This window comes from Trichomycterus rosablanca, chromosome 2 (assembly GCF_030014385.1).
Source record: "Trichomycterus rosablanca isolate fTriRos1 chromosome 2, fTriRos1.hap1, whole genome shotgun sequence".
Classification (NCBI taxonomy): Eukaryota; Metazoa; Chordata; class Actinopteri; order Siluriformes; family Trichomycteridae; genus Trichomycterus; species Trichomycterus rosablanca.
This window is the reverse complement of record NC_085989.1, coordinates 60,659,697-60,678,167: the sequence shown is the minus strand read 5'-3', so window position 1 is coordinate 60,678,167 and position 18,471 is coordinate 60,659,697. Positions and strand designations below refer to the sequence as shown.

The window sequence follows — 18,471 nt, the reverse complement described above, 5'->3', positions numbered from 1 at the left end:
AGAGGTCTCTAGGAATGCGCCCCTCGTCCATCCGGACAACGTGTCCAAGCCAACGCAGCCATCGTTGTTTCAGTAGGGTGAACATGCTGGGGGTGCCAGCCCTCTCGAGGACTGTGGTATTGGGCACCCTGTCCTGCCAGGTGATGTTAAAGATGCGGCGAAGGCAGCACATGTGAAAGGTGTTGAGCTTCTGTTCTTGTCTGGCTTGTAGAGTCCAAGTTTCGCTGGAATACAGGAGTGTGCTGACTACACATGCTCTGTAGACTTGGACCTTAGTGTGTTCTGTTAGCTTTCTGTTGTTCCACACTCTCTTTCCAATGCGCTTGTTCAGCTCACTGTCAAGAGAAAGAGAGTCTGAGATTGTTGACCCTAGGTACGCAAAGTCACGGACCACTTCCAGTTCATGTTCTGATATGCAGATGTTAGGTGGAAGGTCCACACCTTGTCCCATGACCTGAGTTTTCTTTAAGCTGATTGTAAGCCCAAAGTCGCAGCAAGCCTCACTGAAGCGGTTCATGAGCAGCTGAAGGTCACCCTCTGAGTGAGTGGTGATTGCTGCATCGTCTGCAAAAAGGAAGTCACGCAGGCATTTCAACTGCACCTTAGACAACGCCCTCAGTCTGGAGAGCTTGAACAGCTTTCCATCTGCTCTGGTGCGAAGGTAGATGCCTTTAGTGGAGGACCCGAAGGCGTGCTTTAGCAGGATGGAAAAGAAGATTCCAAATAGGGTGGGGGCGAGGACACACCCCTGCTTCACTCCACTTCGGATGTCAAATGCTCTTGAGGTGGAACCGTCATATATCACTGTGCCCTTCATGTTTTCGTGGAAGTACCTTATGATGCTGGGTCCAATCTTTGGGAGGATTTTGAAGAGACCGTCTCTGCTGACATGGTCGAAAGCCTTTGTGAGGTCGATGAAAGCTATGTAGAGGGGCTGTCTTTGTTCCCTGCATTTCTCCTGCAGCTGTCTCAAGGAGAAGACCATATCAGTGGTGGACCTGTTCACATGGAACCCGCACTGCGATTCTGGGTAGATTCTCTCCGCGAGGACTTGTAGTCTTTTAAGTGCAACTATGGCAAAAAGATTCCTGACAGTGCTGAGGAGTGAGATACTGCGGTAGTTATTGCAGTCACTTCTGTCTCCTTTGTTCTTGTACAAGGTGACTATGTTTGCATCCCTTATGTCTTGTGGGACTTTGCCCTCTCTCCAGCAGAGGCACAGGATCTTGTGTAGCTCTTGCAGGATGGGATGCTTGCAGCATTTCAAAACTTCGACTGGGATGCTGTCTTTTCCTGGGGCCTTTCCAGAACAGAGGGCGCAGAGGGCATCGAGTTCCGAGAGGGTAGGTTCTCTGTCAAGCTCCTCCATAGTGGGCAGACACTCAATTGCATTCAGGGCATCCTCAGTAACCATGTTTTCCTGTGAGTACAGCTCAGAGTAGTGCTCCACCCAAACCTCCATCTGCTGTACTCGATCCTTAATGACCTCTCCTGTGGCAGACTTCAGAGGAGCAGTTTTTCTCTGGATAGGGCCCAGCACCTGCTTGATCCCCTCATACATGCCCTTGACATTACCTGTATCGGATGCAGCCTGGTTCTGAGAGCATAGCTGAAGCCAGTATTCATTGGCACATTGCCTAGCACATCTCTGGACCTTGGCGCGAGCAGTTCTCAAGGCCTGCAGGTTTCTATCGCTGGGGCAAGCTTTGTATGTCATCAGTGCATGCCTCTTTTCTTCGATGGTGGGCGTAATTTTATCAGAGTGTGCCTCGAACCAGTCCACTGATTTGTTAGTTTTCTTGCCAAAGGTGGACATTGCTGCATTGTAGACAGTGTCCCTGAAGCGTTCCCATCTTTCTTGGGCATCAGTACCAGAAGAACCCTGAAGTGAGGTCTCCAACAGGCATGCAAACTCTCTTACTTTTGCCTGGTCCCTTGTCTTGCTGGTGTCAATGCGAGGCCTACCCTCTTTTTTGGAGCGGTGCAGCTTCCTTGCACACAATTTCACCTTGCTGCATACCAAGGAGTGGTTGGTGTCGCAATCAACGCTTTGAAAGCTGCGTGTGATCTTGACGCTAGGAAGGCTGGAACGCCTTGTAAGAATCAGGTCAAGCTGATGCCAGTGCTTGGATCGTGGGTGTCTCCAGGAGACACTGTGTTGGGGCTTCGTGTTGAAGAAAGTGTTGCTGACGCAGAGTCCTTGATGGCAGCAGAATTCCAGCAAGCATTGCCCGTTTTCATTTATCTTGCCTATGCCAAACTGGCCCAGACAGGTAGGCCAAGAGTTGTAGTCAGCACACACTCTGGCGTTGAAATCACCAAGGATGAAAAGAGATTCATTTTCTGGAATATTCCTGACTGTGTCGTTCAGGTCATCATAGAACTTGTCTTTGATTTCCACAGGGGATGTCAGAGTTGGTGCATAGGCACTAATCAAGCTGACTGGTCCTGTTGAGGTATGGAGCTGGAGAGACAGGATGCGCTCAGTACCCTTGGTAGATAGGGTGATGGACCCCAGCAAGCTGTTTCGGACAGCAAACCCTACTCCATGTTCTCTGGACATTTCCAGCGATTTTCCTTTCCAGAAAAATGAGAAATCTCTTTCCCTCACAGATCCTGATCCTGGAAATCTGGTCTCTTGAAGAGCAACTATGTCCATCTGCAGTCTGTTCAGTTCCTTGTCTATGACCGCTGTCTTACGAGCATCATTAACTGCTTCCAAGTCATCAGAGTAGCCTGGTGTCATTGTTCAACAATTGTCATTGTTGTATAGCTTAATACAAACCGGTTTATTTAAATGAAGTAATAAAACAGTTTTCTAATAATAAGTGTATTTAACTTGTGTATATGTGTATTATAATAACAAAGGTGTTATTTAAAGTACCATGTGCATGTCCTGATATAATGAAATACTGAGAAACTGGGAAAATAAGAAAATTAAAAGAGCTGTTTATTCAATATACTGCAACATTTCTTAATGTACAATAGTGTATGTAGCAATCTGCCAAGTTCTGTTCTTCACCTTTTTAATTTATAAAGTGTATGTTGTGTTCTGTATACAGTATTCATGTATTGTGTTACATTCTGAAAAGTACATGTTCATAAATACTGTTACTTGGTTTGACCAGTTGGTGGCACTGTTAGAAAAGAAATAAAGAGGAGATGAAGGGAGAAGTAGTATGGCGGATAATAAAGAAGAGTGATCAAGCTTGCTGTCGTGTGCATTATTTTAAAGACTTGCTTTTACAGTTCATGTACCAAGACACAACAAACTGGCGACGAGGATGGCAGTCCCTCTACCTCCACCTTTCCTTCAGTGCCTGGGTGAGCCCGTATTACCTTTTGCAATGTGGATTAAGATGTTCGACAATTACTTAATTGTAGTTAATGCGGAGGGAGATGACTGGCCCGACACCCGAAAACGTGCAACTTTACTTCATTGTCTTGGCACCGAAGCACAGAGGCTCTTCTACACATTTCCAGATACAGGTTTGACATATGCAACTGCACTTACGGCTCTGAGAGCGTATTTCATTCCAAAAGTTAATGTGATTGCCGAGCGGCACAAATTTCGCCAGAGAGAGCAACGGCCGGATGAAACCATTGCACAGTATGTAGCGGCCCTACGTGATATTACATCTCTATGTGATTTCGGAGATAAAGAAGACGAGATGTTACGAGATCAGATTGTGGAAAAAACATGCAGTCATCGCATTCGTGAACGTTTGTTGCTCGAATTAGATTTGACTCTAGAAAAAACTGTACAGATTGCTGCGCAAGTGGAAAATGCTGTAGCTAATGCTATCGTGTTTAAGCAGCCGATGGAGCACGCAGTACAAGCATTACACGCTAAGCAAACGTCCAAGAGCAATCATAAAAACGCAGGAACAGCAAGTCAAGGAAAATCTGATGTTCGCAGTGGTTTACGGACATGACGTAAATGTTACAGATGTGATTCAAATAATCATTTAGCTAACTCACCGACGTGTCCTGCACTTAAGAAAACATGTAAATTGTGCGGTAAAATTGGACATTTTGCTAAGGTGTGTCGTTCAGCTGCTAAACAGCAGGTTAGAGAAATAGAAGTTCCAGAACTGACTGTACTCTACATGAACAATTCAGCCCCTGCTGCAAATAAGATTTCATGTACAATCGAGTTAGACACAAAAAGGGGTACACAGCTTCTCCAACTGGTGGTTGATACTGGATCATCTGTGTCACTCCTGCCTCTGGACATTTACCAGAAATACTTTGATGATCTTCCACTATTAAACAGCAACATACAACTGGTTACATACTCACAAGATAAGTTACCTGTACTGGGTCACATCAACACAAAAGTGAAACATGAGGACTGTTCTGTCCCTGCTACATTCTATATTGTAAGAATGGGAACACCCCTACTTGGTATGGATTTAATAACTTCGCTAAAAATCTGCATTTCAGGCAACAAAGTACTTTCTTCAGTTCAACCAGTTAGCGAAGTCTCCAAAAAGCCTGTGTTTGGCTGTGCGAAGAATTTTGTGCATAAAGTAAAACTACGACAGGATGTTACGCCTGTGCAACAAAAACTACGACGTCTACCCTTTTCAGTCAGAGAGGCAGTATCCAAAGAATTGACTTGCTTACTAGAAGCTGACATCATTGAGAGAATTGATGCGTCAGCCTGGGTTTCTCCAATAGTGGTCACTCAGAAAAAGTCTGGTGGAATTAGGATGTGCGTGGACCTCAGGGAGCCTAATAAAGCTGTCATTATGGATAGTTATCCAACTCCAAACATTGAGGAACTGTTTTCACTATTGAGGGGAGCCACTATGTTTTCTACTATAGACCTGGCAAATGCTTATCACCAAGTTCCACTACATGAAGAGAGTAGAGACTAGACGGCATTTATTACCCAGGAAGGTCTGTTTAGATACAAAAGAGTTTGCTATGGACTAGCCTCAGCACCATCGGCATTTCAAAAACTTATGATTACTGTTCTGAGAAACATTCCAGGTGTTCAATGTTACCTTGACGACATAATTGTGTATGGTCGCTCAGCTGCGGAACATGATCTAAACCTTCAGAGAGTACTCCAGACGTTAGCAGACACAGGATTACGCATAAATGACGAAAAATGCACATTTCACCAAGAAAGACTCAGTTTCTTAGGTCACGTGATTTGCAAAGAAGGTCTACTACCTGATGATACTCATCTTAAGGCTATTCGGGATGCTCCAGCACCGTTGGATGCAACTACACTCAGGTCGTTTCTAGGTCTGACAGCATGGTACGCTAAATTCATACCCAATTATGCTACTGTGGTTGAATCAATGCGAGCTGTTCTTCGAGAGAACACTAAATACACATGGACTGATGCTGCACAAGCAAGTTTTCAGAAAGTAAAGGACCTGATGACTGAGAGTTCTGCACTGGCTCTGTTCGATCCAAACCTTCCTAGCATAGTATCAACAGATGCTTCGGACTATGGAATAGGTGGTGTTTTAACACAGATACACCCAAATAACATGGAAAAGACAGTTGCTTTTGCATCACGTACTCTCACGACTACTGAAAGGAAGTACTCCGTGGTCGAAAAAGAGGCCCTAGCATGCGTTTGGACTGTAGAACGATGGAGGACATATTTGTGGGGTACAAAGTTCACCTTGCGGACCGATCACCAAGCCTTAACTACACTGCTGACATCCAAAGGCATGGGACGTGCGGGTTTGCGTGTAGCACGCTGGTCAGCTAGGCTACTTTGTTTCAATTATGACATCATGTACAGAAGAGGCGCAGATAATCGTGCTGCTGATTGCCTATCTCGCTTACCGTTACCTCACCACAATGATACGACTGTAGATACTAAACCAGAGACTGTGGCTACTGTCACCATGTTTCTTGCTGCCATACCGGTGTCTGATTTTACTGCTGCTTGCTCTTCCTGCCCAGAGATAACTACACTACGGACGTACATGGAGACTGGATGGCCTGCAACATCAAAAACCTTACCAGCTGAAATGATCCCTTATTTCAAGTTGAGGGATGAACTCTCCATTCATGGTGCTTGTGTAATGAGAGGAAGTAACAGGGTGCTCGTTCCTGTACATCTGCATAGACACATAGTAAATCTTGCTCATGAGACCCATCAAGGTATCGTAAGGACCAAACAAAGACTAAGAGAACTGTACTGTATAATTACAATGTGTGTGACATGCCAACTAAATGATAAGACAGCGAGAACTGCACCTGCACCACTGACACCTGTTACGATGGAGAAAGGAGGACTCAAACGCGGAAACTTAAATTAAATAATAATTTATTTATAATAGAAAAATAAACAAAAAGGGAAAAAGGCTTAAAAATAAAAACCAGTCGGGAAGTCCGCTGGTGCCGCCGAAACTGTAGGCAAAGAAAACACAGATAAACAAATGACAAAATGAGGACGCGAACCCAAGTCTCCTCAACGAGGGACGGTCGCGTTAACTCCGCGCTATAACGCCGCGGGTAGTTGAGACTGCTAGGGCGCTTTACGGCGCTGTAGAAGAAGGATGCGGAAGAAGAGTTTCCCCGAGTACTACTAGCTCCCAGATCGGTGGGAAACTAATAATGTCCGCGATCGGCGAAAACTCTCCAGAGAACCCCACGGGGGGGGGATCGCCGATCTGAAAAGAGAACAGATAAAATATTAATTTAAAGAGACCAAGCGGGGATTCGAACCAGGGAATGCAGCGCACCCGCCGAATGCTTAACGGCGCCGCCACCCAGTGGTTACTGAATCTGATGGCTGTCGAAATGACACTAACTCCCGAACCACGGGAGTCTACAAATGTTCGCGATCGACGTGACCTCGCCGGGGGAACACCGCTGAGGAATAACGCCGATCTGAAAAGAGAGAAGAGAATACGTTTAGTTTTCCCAGACACAAGTGAGGATTCGAACCGGGGAATGCCACGCTCCAGCCGCACGCTTAACAGCGTCGCCACCCAGTGGTAACTGAATCCGATTACTGCCTGGTTAATAGGGGTTGCGGGCAAACCGCTTCCAGCAAGAAGGCTGGTAGCGTAGCAGCATTGCTAACGCTGACCGATAAACAAAAGGCAGCGCAAGGGCTGCACGGCGTCGCACCACGCTAAATTCTAAGGTGAAAATAAAGAAGTACCTCGACCTTCCAGTCTACACACCCTAATGGCGATGCCACCAGGGGATACCCTCTAAACCCTAGAAAGCGCGGACGAACTGCCACTGACAAACCGGGAAAACAAACAAAAGGTGCGACACCCACTGCTGCGCAGAGCTGGCTTAAATAGCCAACTCCGCAGCCGTGGGTGATCAGCCCTAATTGGTCCTCCTGCCACTTAAGGCCTTTGTTTGCCTTGCTCTGTAAGACCTACTTCGCTGGGAACTCGGGGTGCATTCACCAGCTACCGTAGGTCTCCTAATAGAACCCCCTCCTCTAGGGACAGCTCCTGAGGTCCCAAGACCCGCATCACGGTTCCGGCGGAACTCGCGGATCAGTTCAGGGTCCAGGATCTGACGAGCCGGTACCCATGAACGTTCCTCAGGGCCGTAGCCTTCCCAATCCACCAAGTATTGGGTGCTACCCTGAACCTTCCTGCTATCCATCAGACGGCGGACAGTGAAGGCAGGGGCACCCTGGATGATACGAGGGGCGGGAGGCTGGGGAGGGGGTGACACTCCCCCGCACATAAATGGTCGGAGCTGGGAGACGTGAAAGGTTGGATGCACTTTCATCTTGGGAGGAAGCTCCAACCTGTAGGTCACCGGATTAATCCGCCTGACCACCTTAAACAGACCAATGTATCTGGGTGCCAGCTTGTGAGGGGCACCTCTGACGGGGAGATCCCTCGTCGAGACAAGGACACGTTGGCCCGGCCGGAAGGTGAGAGCCGGTTGCCGCCTGCGGTCAGCAGTGCGCTTCATGGAGCGCTGGTTGGCCACAAGTGCCTGCCTTGCTTTGCGCCAGGCGGCGCGGCAGCGGCGGACATGAAGCTGAACAGACGGGACCGCTACTTGCTGCTCCTGCTCGGGAAAGAGCGGAGGAGGGTACCCGAACTGAGCCTCAAACGGTGACATTCCTATCGCCGAGTGATGCAGGGTATTGTGAGCAAATTCAGCCCACAAAAGTTTATCCGACCATGTGGCCGGATTCCCTGCCGTCAGGCATCTAAGCATTTTGCTCAGATCCTGGATAAGCCTTTCCGATTGCCCATTCGACTCGGGGTGATACCCCGAGGATAAGCTGGCCTTGGCGCCAAGAAGTTGGCAGAAGGCCCGCCAGCACTGGCTCACAAACTGCGGGCCCCGATCAGACACAATGTCTGATGGGACCCCATGCGCTCTCACCACATGTTGCAGGATGATTTGCGCAGTGCCCATGGCGGATGGTAGCTTGGGCAGAGGGATAAACAGGCAAGACTTGGTGAACCGGTCGACAATTACCAACACCGCCGTGAACCCTCTAGACTTTGGCAAGCCTGTCACAAAGTCTAGTGCTATATGGGACCACGGTCTTGAAGGTATTGGCAACGGATGGAGAAGGCCACGAGGACGCTCCCTGGGGCTTTTGTTGAGAGCGCACACAGTGCAGGCACGGACGAAGTCCCGTACCTCATTCTCCATCCCCGGCCACCAAAATCTTCGGCGCAGCAAAACCAGGGACTTAGTCACGCCTGGGTGCGCCGCAAAAGGAGAGGCATGCGCCCACTCAAAAACCTGACGGCGTACAGTGGAAGGTACATACAGCCTGTCAGGAGGTCCCCCACCGGGGTCGGGTTCGGCCCTTTGGGCGTCCCGAATGACCTTAGAAATACCCCAGGTGACTGGGGCAGCTATCTGGGTTGAGGGAATCACGGGATCAGGCTCGGTCTCCGGCCTAGTTGGTTCCCATTGTCTAGACAGGGCGTCCGGTTTGACATTTTTGGACCCCGGTCTATAGGACAGTGTGAAATGGAACCTACCAAAAAATAAGGACCATCGTGCCTGACGAGAATTCATCCTTTTGACTTGTTGGATGAACGACAAGTTCTTGTGATCAGTCCATACAAGAAAAGGATGTTTAGCTCCCTCAAGCCAGTGTCGCCACTCATCTAGAGCCATTTTAATGGCTAACAGTTCCCTGTCTCCGACCGGGTAATTCCGCTCAGCCGGAGTCAGGCGGTGCGAAAAGAAGGCACACGGATGCAGCTTCTTTCCTGGCCCTACTCTCTGGGACAATATTGCCCCAACCCCAACTTCCGAGGCATCCACTTCGACCACGAATGGCTCCTCAGGGTCAGGCAACTGCAAAATCGGAGCAGTTGTCAAGAGAGATTTCAGCCTCTCAAAGGCTTGTTGGGCCGGCACCGACCACTTAAAAGGCCCTTTGCCAGTAAGGATAGTTAGTGGCGCGGCAATAGTGCTGAAGTTCTTGATAAATCGCCTAAAAAAGTTTGCAAAGCCCAAAAACCTTTGCATTTGGCGAACAGAACTTGGAGTCGGCCAGCTCTCCACAGCTTTAATTTTTGCCGGGTCCATGCGTAGGGCGCCTTGAGACACTATGAACCCCAGGAACGAAACCGATGGGGCGTGAAAGGCGGATTTCTCCAGCTTGACGAAAAGGTGGTGTTCGAGCAAAAGCTGGAGAACTCGCCGGACGTGCCCTATGTGCTCGTCGATGGACCGGCTAAAAATAAGAATATCGTCAAGATAGACATAGACGAACTTATCAAGGGTCTCCCGTAGGACCTCATTGATGAACCTCTGGAAGACTGCGGGGGCATTCATTAACCCAAAGGGCATCACTAGATACTCATAGTGGCCAGTGGGTGTAATGAACGCAGTCTTCCACTCGTCCCCCTGCCTGATCCGGATCAGATTGTACGCGCTGCGTAAATCGAGCTTTGTAAAAATAGATGCTCGCTGAAGGGCTTCGAAAGCCGTGGCCATCAGCGGCAGCGGGTATCGATCCTTGATCGTAATGGCGTTTAGACCGCGATAATCGACACAGGGGCGCAAGGAACCGTCCTTCTTACCAACAAAAAAGAACCCCGCCCCGGCCGGGGAGGAAGAAGGACGAATGAACCCCTGCTTAAGTGCTTCGCGCACATACTCCTCCATGGCGGTCCTCTCCGGACCGGAGAGCGAGAAAAGGCGCCCCCTAGGAGGAGTGGTGCCGGGCAACAAATTTATGGCGCAGTCGTACGGTCTATGGGGGGGCAAGTCCCGCGCCCTGGACTTGCTAAAAACCTCCTGAAGATCATGGTACACAGGAGGAACTGTGGCCAAATCCGGGGTCTCCATTTTTGGTACTGGCGGGTTGAGATTCGCGCCGGCTTGAAGCAAGCATGAATCTCTACACCGTGTTCCCCAAATGAAGATTGACCCGGTGGCCCAGTCGATCTGGGGGTTGTGTCTTTGTAACCACGAAAAACCCAGGACCACCTGGAGGTGAGGAACGTGAGTCACTAAAAAGGTCCTCCAGACGCAGCGTCAAGGGCTGCGTCCGATGGGTAATCGGGCTACCCGCTACGGCTCGGCCATCAACAGCATGGACCGAGACCGGCTTGGTTAGCGGTTGGACCTCTATCCCCAGCCTGCGTACCAGATTGATATCAATGAAGCTCTCTACTGCTCCCGAATCTACACAAACCCGGAGGTTTGTGTTCCCCGAACCCCAAGACAATTGGGCCGAAAAAAACAGTCCCTGACTAGGGATATTAGTCTGGCCCTCTCTCGACTCCCTAGTTCGAGAGCGGCCCGCTAGTTTAACGGTGTTCGGGGTCTAAAGCGGGTTCCTGATGCCTGAGGGGCGTCAGGTCGTGTCGAGCCCAATTGCATGGGTTCGGGATCGGGATTGGACAGAGAGGAGTTAGGAGGGACAGACGAACGCACGAACGGAGGGCAAGAACCCCGTTCCCGCGCTCGCTGGCGAAGTCGAGTGTCTATAGACGTGGCCAGCGTGTAAAAGGCCCTAAGGGTGGCAGGAGGATCCCTCGTGGCCAGCTCGTCCTTAACTCTGCAGGAAAGGCCGCGATGAAAAATGGCGACGAGGGCCCCCTCATCCCAACCACACTCTGCTGCTAGCGTTCGGAACTCGATTACGTAGTCCGCTACTGAGCGACTACCTTGCATGAGTTCGAGCAGGCGTGGACCCGCCTCTCGACCCCCTGCAGGGTGGAAAAACGTCTCCTTTAATGCTTCCTTAAAGGAGCTTTCTGATGAACATTCGGGGGCATTCTGCTCCCAAAGTGCGGTAGCCCATTCCAGTGCCCTCCCGGTGAGAAGGGAAATGATATAGGCCACTTTCGAACGTTCAGTTGGGTAGCGAGACGGTTGCAGCTCGAATGCTAGCGAGCATTGGAGGAGAAATCCCCGACACTTCTTTGCTTCCCCTGAGTATCTCTCAGGGGGAGGAATAGGTGTGTCCCGGGTGACAGACTCCCCAGCGTGGATCACGGGATTCGGGGTGGCTCCCGAGGTTGGCACGTGTTGGGCGAGCGCGGTTACGCGCTGCGCCAGCTCATTGAGAGCTACCTCGTGCCTGCCCAGCGCCATCCCTTGGTGGCGTAGTGCGTCAGACACAGGGGCGAGTTCCGCTGAGTCCATAACTTGTCGCACCTTTCTGTTACGATGGAGAAAGGAGGACTCAAACGCGGAAACTTAAATTAAATAATAATTTATTTATAATAGAAAAATAAACAAAAAGGGAAAAAGGCTTAAAAATAAAAACCAGTCGGGAAGTCCGCTGGTGCCGCCGAAACTGTAGGCAAAGAAAACACAGATAAACAAATTACAAAATGAGGACGCGAACCCAAGTCTCCTCAACGAGGGACGGTCGCGTTAACTCCGCGCTATAACGCCGCGGGTAGTTGAGACTGCTAGGGCGCTTTACGGCGCTGTAGAAGAAGGATGCGGAAGAAGAGTTTCCCCGAGTACTACTAGCTCCCAGATCGGTGGGAAACTAGTAATGTCCGCGATCGGCGAAAACTCTCCAGAGAACAACACGGGGGGGGATCGCCGATCTGAAAAGAGAACAGATAAAATATTAATTTAAAGAGACCAAGCGGGGATTCGAACCAGGGAATGCAGCGCACCCGCCGAATGCTTAACGGCGCCGCCACCCAGTGGTTACTGAATCTGATGGCTGTCGAAATGACACTAACTCCCGAACCACGGGAGTCTACAAATGTTCGCGATCGACGTGACCTCGCCGGGGGAACACCGCTGAGGAATAACGCCGATCTGAAAAGAGAGAAGAGAATACTTTTAGTTTTCCCAGACACAAGTGAGGATTCGAACCGGGGAATGCCACGCTCCAGCCGCACGCTTAACAGCGTCGCCACCCAGTGGTAACTGAATCTGATTACTGCCTGGTTAATAGGGGTTGCGGGCAAACCGCTTCCAGCAAGAAGGCTGGTAGCGTAGCAGCATTGCTAACGCTGACCGATAAACAAAAGGCAGCGCAAGGGCTGCACGGCGTCGCACCACGCTAAATTCTAAGGTGAAAATAAAGAAGTACCTCGACCTTCCAGTCTACACACCCTAATGGCGATGCCACCAGGGGATACCCTCTAAACCCTAGAAAGCGCGGACGAACTGCCACTGACAAACCGGGAAAACAAACAAAAGGTGCGACACCCACTGCTGCGCAGAGCTGGCTTAAATAGCCAACTCCGCAGCCGTGGGTGATCAGCCCTAATTGGTCCTCCTGCCACTTAAGGCCTTTGTTTGCCTTGCTCTGTAAGACCTACTTCGCTGGGAACTCGGGGTGCATTCACCAGCTACCGTAGGTCTCCTAATAACACCTGTTCCATTTCCTGATGGACCTTGGCAGAAAATAGCCATGGACATTGTTGGCCCGTTCCAAACAGGACCAACCGATTGCAAATTTGTCTTAACCTTAGTGGATTATTATTCAAAATGGCCTGAAGTAGCTTTTGCACCACAAGTGACGACTAATGCTGTTCTGTCCTTTCTAAGGTCCGTTTTCAGCCAAAAAGGTAACCCAGTGGAGATAGTAACGGATAATGGCCCACAATTTCGGTCTTCACAGTTTCAACAATTCCTGCAAGAAAGAAATGTTAAACATATCCGTACAACTATATATCATCCAGAGGGAAATGGTGCAGTAGAGCGTTGGAATAAAGTGCTGAAAGAGACCATTCTAACAGCTGAGAGGGAGAAGGTTCCTTGGAAAGCTTTTGTGACTGAATTCCTACAGAATTACCGAGCTACACCTCATGCCACAACAGGCAAGTCCCCTTTTCAACTTCTCTTTGGGAGACAAATGAGAACCAAGCTCAACATCCTTAGCAAAACTGGCTGTGCAGATAATGAACTGCGACACAGAGTTGAGGAAAAACAACTAAAGATGAAAACATATACAGACATTAAACGTTGTGCCAAAACACCATTGTTTAAAGAAGGTGATATGGTTCGAGTTAGAAAACCGACTCATGTCAACAAAGGACAGTCGAAATTCACAGGTCCACTTAAGATCCTGGAAAAGAAAGGGAAACACAGCTACAATTTAAGTGATGGACATTCGTGGGATGCAGTGCACCTAGCAATGCTACCTAATCAAATACCTATACAAACAGAGGAACACAGTTCTGTTTCATCTCCCAGAATTGCAGTAGACAACCAGAGAGTAAACCAGCGTAAACGGAGACCACCAGCCTGGTTAAAAGACTATAACACCTGAACCCAAAGTAATAATACAAATGATAGAAAGTTGTGGTAAAGAACCAGGTTTTGTTTAACAGTGTGTTGTTTCTGTTTGATGTTGTTTACAGTGCTGAGTTAGAAAAAAACAAAACTGCATATTTAGTTATGTTATGACAATGCTTAAATGATACATACTTAAATTTTTTACAAAGGGGGAAAATGTTGTGTTCTGTATACAGTATTCATGTATTGTGTTACATTCTGAAAAGTACATGTTCATAAATACTGTTACTTGGTTTGACCAGTTGGTGGCACTGTTAGAAAAGAAATAAAGAGGAGATGAAGGGAGAAGTAGTATGGCGGATAATAAAGAAGAGTGATCGAGCTTGCTGTCGTGTGCATTATTTTAAAGACTTGCTTTTACAGTTCATGTACCAAGACACAACAGTGTACAAGCAAACATAATCGAACAAAATACAATTTTACCTGTAACCAACTAATAAAAATAAAAGCTGAAGGTTTTCATCTATCAGGTTTTTGTTATTGTCTTTTAAAGACGTGAAGCCTGATTATTTACTCAACTGAACATATTAGGGGGAAACACACCTAAATGTGATCAGCCTTTATGTTATTTTCAGTCAGCAGTAGTTTGCTCCTTTTAATTCTCTCATGGACATCATTTTTGTTCAGTGTCTTTATTTTGGTGGAATCGTGTACATTGACCTCAACTGAGACATGAAGTTCTTTAGATGTTCTTCTGTGTTCTTTTGTAGCCTCCTGTGAGAGTCATCAATGTGTTCCTCATGAAGGTTTTAGTAAACCGGCCACATAGGAAAGTTCTCTACTGTTTTTTAGGTTTTTTACAATTTGTGCATAATGGATCTCACTGTGGTTTGTGGGAGTCCTAGAGCCTTAGCAATGGCTTTGTATTCCTCTTCAAACTGGTAGATTTAAGTGATGTTTAGATTTAAAATATATGGCAGTAATCATGCCCGAGTGTGGTTAGTCATTTAAACCTGGTAGTCAATAGAATTTGGTTAACTGCTTGATTTAGTAGCTAAGGGTGCGGTTACTTTTCCTCATAGGGCCACACACATCATTTTTGTAAATAAATGAAACCATTGTTTGAAACATTTTGTGTTTATTTGATCTTGTATAATACAATTTGTTTTACGGTCTGACACATACAGTCCAAGTGCGACAAATGCAAAAGTAGAGAAAATTAGAAAATGAGGTAAATACTTTTTTTTACTGCACTGCATTACTACAGGAAGATAAAAGTTATTAAGAATATAAACTCCACATAAAATATTCCCAAAATGTAATGATACAGTAGTTCCAGTCATTAAAGGTAAGATGAACACAAGGTTCATTCAAAATATCACTCATGATATATTAGTGTTATTATTAATATTATTATTAGTCATTAACAGAACTGCTACACTTGCTGCATCTTTTATCAAATACTGACATTATCATCATCTTCTATATTTAACATCATTAATAAGAATCATCACTTTGTTTCTCATCATTTTAATCTGTTGTAGAATAATCGTTATTGTAGTTTATTGCTTTAATGCCAGGTTGCCACTGTTGGGCCCTTGAGCAAGGTTTTTAATCCCTTAATTGCCTCGACAACAAACTGACAGAAAGCATGTTTACAGATTTGAGCAGCAAGAAGCTGAACAAAGTGTCACCATGTATAATCTGAGTGTGGAGAGTAGATGGTGTTTATCTTCACTGCTCTTCATCTTCTTACAATGTGTATTAGAATCAGAAGCTGTGGAAGAGATCAGACATGATCAGATGTTTCAGTCACCTATCAGACTCAACACAATCATAACCAGTATAAACACCAGCACACACACACACACACACACACACACACACACACACACACACACCAGCTGGAACAATGATAGAACATTTTACATGATTCATTGTTCACTGAAGAACCCTGATACAGATGAAGTTCTGCTAATGAGCAGCTCTGATTCCACAATAATGTGTGTGTAATGTGTGCATGTGTGTAATGTGTGTGTAGTGTGTGTAATGTGTGTATGTGTGTGTAATGTGTGTGTAATGTGTGCATGTGTGTGTAATGTGTGCATGTGTGTGTAATGTGAGCATGTGTGTGTAATGTGTACATGTGTGTGTAATGTGTACATGTGTGTGTAATGTGTACATGTGTGTGTAATGTGTACATGTGTGTGTAATGTGTGCATGTGTGTGTAATGTGAGCATGTGTGTGTAATGTGTGCATGTGTGTGTAATGTGTGCATGTGTGTGTAATGTGTGCATGTGTGTGTAATGTGTGCATGTGTGTGTAATGTGTGCATGTGTGTGTAATGTGTACATGTGTGTGTAATGTGTACATGTGTGTGTAATGTGTACATGTGTGTGTAATGTGTACATGTGTGTGTAATGTGTACATGTGTGTGTAATGTGTGCATGTGTGTGTAATGTGTGCATGTGTGTGTAATGTGTGCATGTGTGTGTAATGTGAGCATGTGTGTGTAATGTGAGCATGTGTGTGTAATGTGAGCATGTGTGTGTAATGTGTACATGTGTGTGTAATGTGTGCATGTGTGTGTAATGTGTACATGTGTGTGTAATGTGAGTATGTGTGTGTAATGTGTGCATGTGTGTGTAATGTGTACATGTGTGTGTAATGTGTGCATGTGTGTGTAATGTGTGCATGTGTGTGTAATGTGTACATGTGTGTGTAATGTGAGTATGTGTGTGTAATGTGTGCATGTGTGTGTAATGTGTACATGTGTGTGTAATGTGTACATGTGTGTGTAATGTGTACATGTGTGTGTAATGTGTGCATGTGTGTGTAATGTGTACATGTGTGTGTAATGTGAGTATGTGTGTGTAATGTGTGCATGTGTGTGTAATGTGTACATGTGTGTGTAATGTGTACATGTGTGTGTAATGTGTACATGTGTGTGTAATGTGTACATGTGTGTGTAATGTGTGCATGTGTGTGTAATGTGTACATGTGTGTGTAATGTGAGTATGTGTGTGTAATGTGTGCATGTGTGTGTAATGTGTACATGTGTGTGTAATGTGTACATGTGTGTGTAATGTGTACATGTGTGTGTAATGTGTGCATGTGTGTGTAATGTGTACATGTGTGTGTAATGTGAGTATGTGTGTGTAATGTGTGCATGTGTGTGTAATGTGTACATGTGTGTGTAATGTGTACATGTGTGTGTAATGTGTACATGTGTGTGTAATGTGTGCATGTGTGTGTAATGTGAGCATGTGTGTGTAATGTGTGCATGTGTGTGTAATGTGTACATGTGTGTGTAATGTGTGCATGTGTGTGTAATGTGTGCATGTGTGTGTAATGTGTACATGTGTGTGTAATGTGAGTATGTGTGTGTAATGTGTGCATGTGTGTGTAATGTGTACATGTGTGTGTAATGTGTACATGTGTGTGTAATGTGTGCATGTGTGTGTAATGTGTACATGTGTGTGTAATGTGAGTATGTGTGTGTAATGTGTGCATGTGTGTGTAATGTGTGCATGTGTGTGTAATGTGTACATGTGTGTGTAATGTGAGTATGTGTGTGTAATGTGTGCATGTGTGTGTAATGTGTACATGTGTGTGTAATGTGTACATGTGTGTGTAATGTGAGTATGTGTGTGTAATGTGTGCATGTGTGTGTAATGTGTACATGTGTGTGTAATGTGAGTATGTGTGTGTAATGTGTGCATGTGTGTGTAATGTGTGCATGTGTGTGTAATGTGTACATGTGTGTGTAATGTGAGTATGTGTGTGTAATGTGTGCATGTGTGTGTAATGTGTACATGTGTGTGTAATGTGTACATGTGTGTGTAATGTGTGCATGTGTGTGTAATGTGTACATGTGTGTGTAATGTGAGCATGTGTGTGTAATGTGTGCATGTGTGTGTAATGTGTGTGTAGTGTGTGTAATGTGTGTATGTGTGTGTAATGTGTGTGTAATGTGTGCATGTGTGTGTAATGCGTGCATGTCTGTGTAATGTGTGTATGTGTGTGCATGTGTGTAATGTGTACATGTGTGTGTAATGTGAGCATGTGTGTGTAATGTGAGCATGTGTGTGTAATGTGAGCATGTGTGTGTAATGTGTACATGTGTGTGTAATGTGTGCATGTGTGTGTAATGTGTACATGTGTGTGTAATGTGAGTATGTGTGTGTAATGTGTGCATGTGTGTGTAATGTGTACATGTGTGTGTAATGTGTGCATGTGTGTGTAATGTGTGCATGTGTGTGTAATGTGTACATGTGTGTGTAATGTGAGCATGTGTGTGTAATGTGTGCATGTGTGTGTAATGTGTACATGTGTGTGTAATGTGTACATGTGTGTGTAATGTGTGCATGTGTGTGTAATGTGTGCATGTGTGTGTAATGTGTACATGTGTGTGTAATGTGAGCATGTGTGTGTAATGTGTACATGTGTGTGTAATGTGTACATGTGTGTGTAATGTGTACATGTGTGTGTAATGTGCATGTGTGTGTAATGTGTACATGTGTGTGTAATGTGTGCATGTGTGTGTAATGTGTACATGTGTGTGTAATGTGTACATGTGTGTGTAATGTGTGCATGTGTGTGTAATGTGTACATGTGTGTGTAATGTGAGTATGTGTGTGTAATGTGTGCATGTGTGTGTAATGTGTACATGTGTGTGTAATGTGTACATGTGTGTGTAATGTGTGCATGTGTGTGTAATGTGTACATGTGTGTGTAATGTGAGTATGTGTGTGTAATGTGTGCATGTGTGTGTAATGTGTGTGTAGTGTGTGTAATGTGTGTATGTGTGTGTAATG

The 18,471-nt window shown here is 46.2% G+C and overlaps 1 protein-coding gene across 1 annotated transcript in view; it reads right to left on the bottom strand.

Moving 5' to 3' along the window:
• Positions 1-14,888: 14,888 nt before the first annotated feature.
• Positions 14,889-18,471, bottom strand: part of LOC134303073 (uncharacterized) — a 127,753-nt gene continuing 124,170 nt past the window's right edge. Inside the window, exon 12 of the mRNA XM_062988336.1 lies at positions 14,889-15,430. The gene's annotated coding sequence lies outside the window, so the exon portion shown is untranslated. The remainder of the gene's footprint in view (positions 15,431-18,471) is intronic.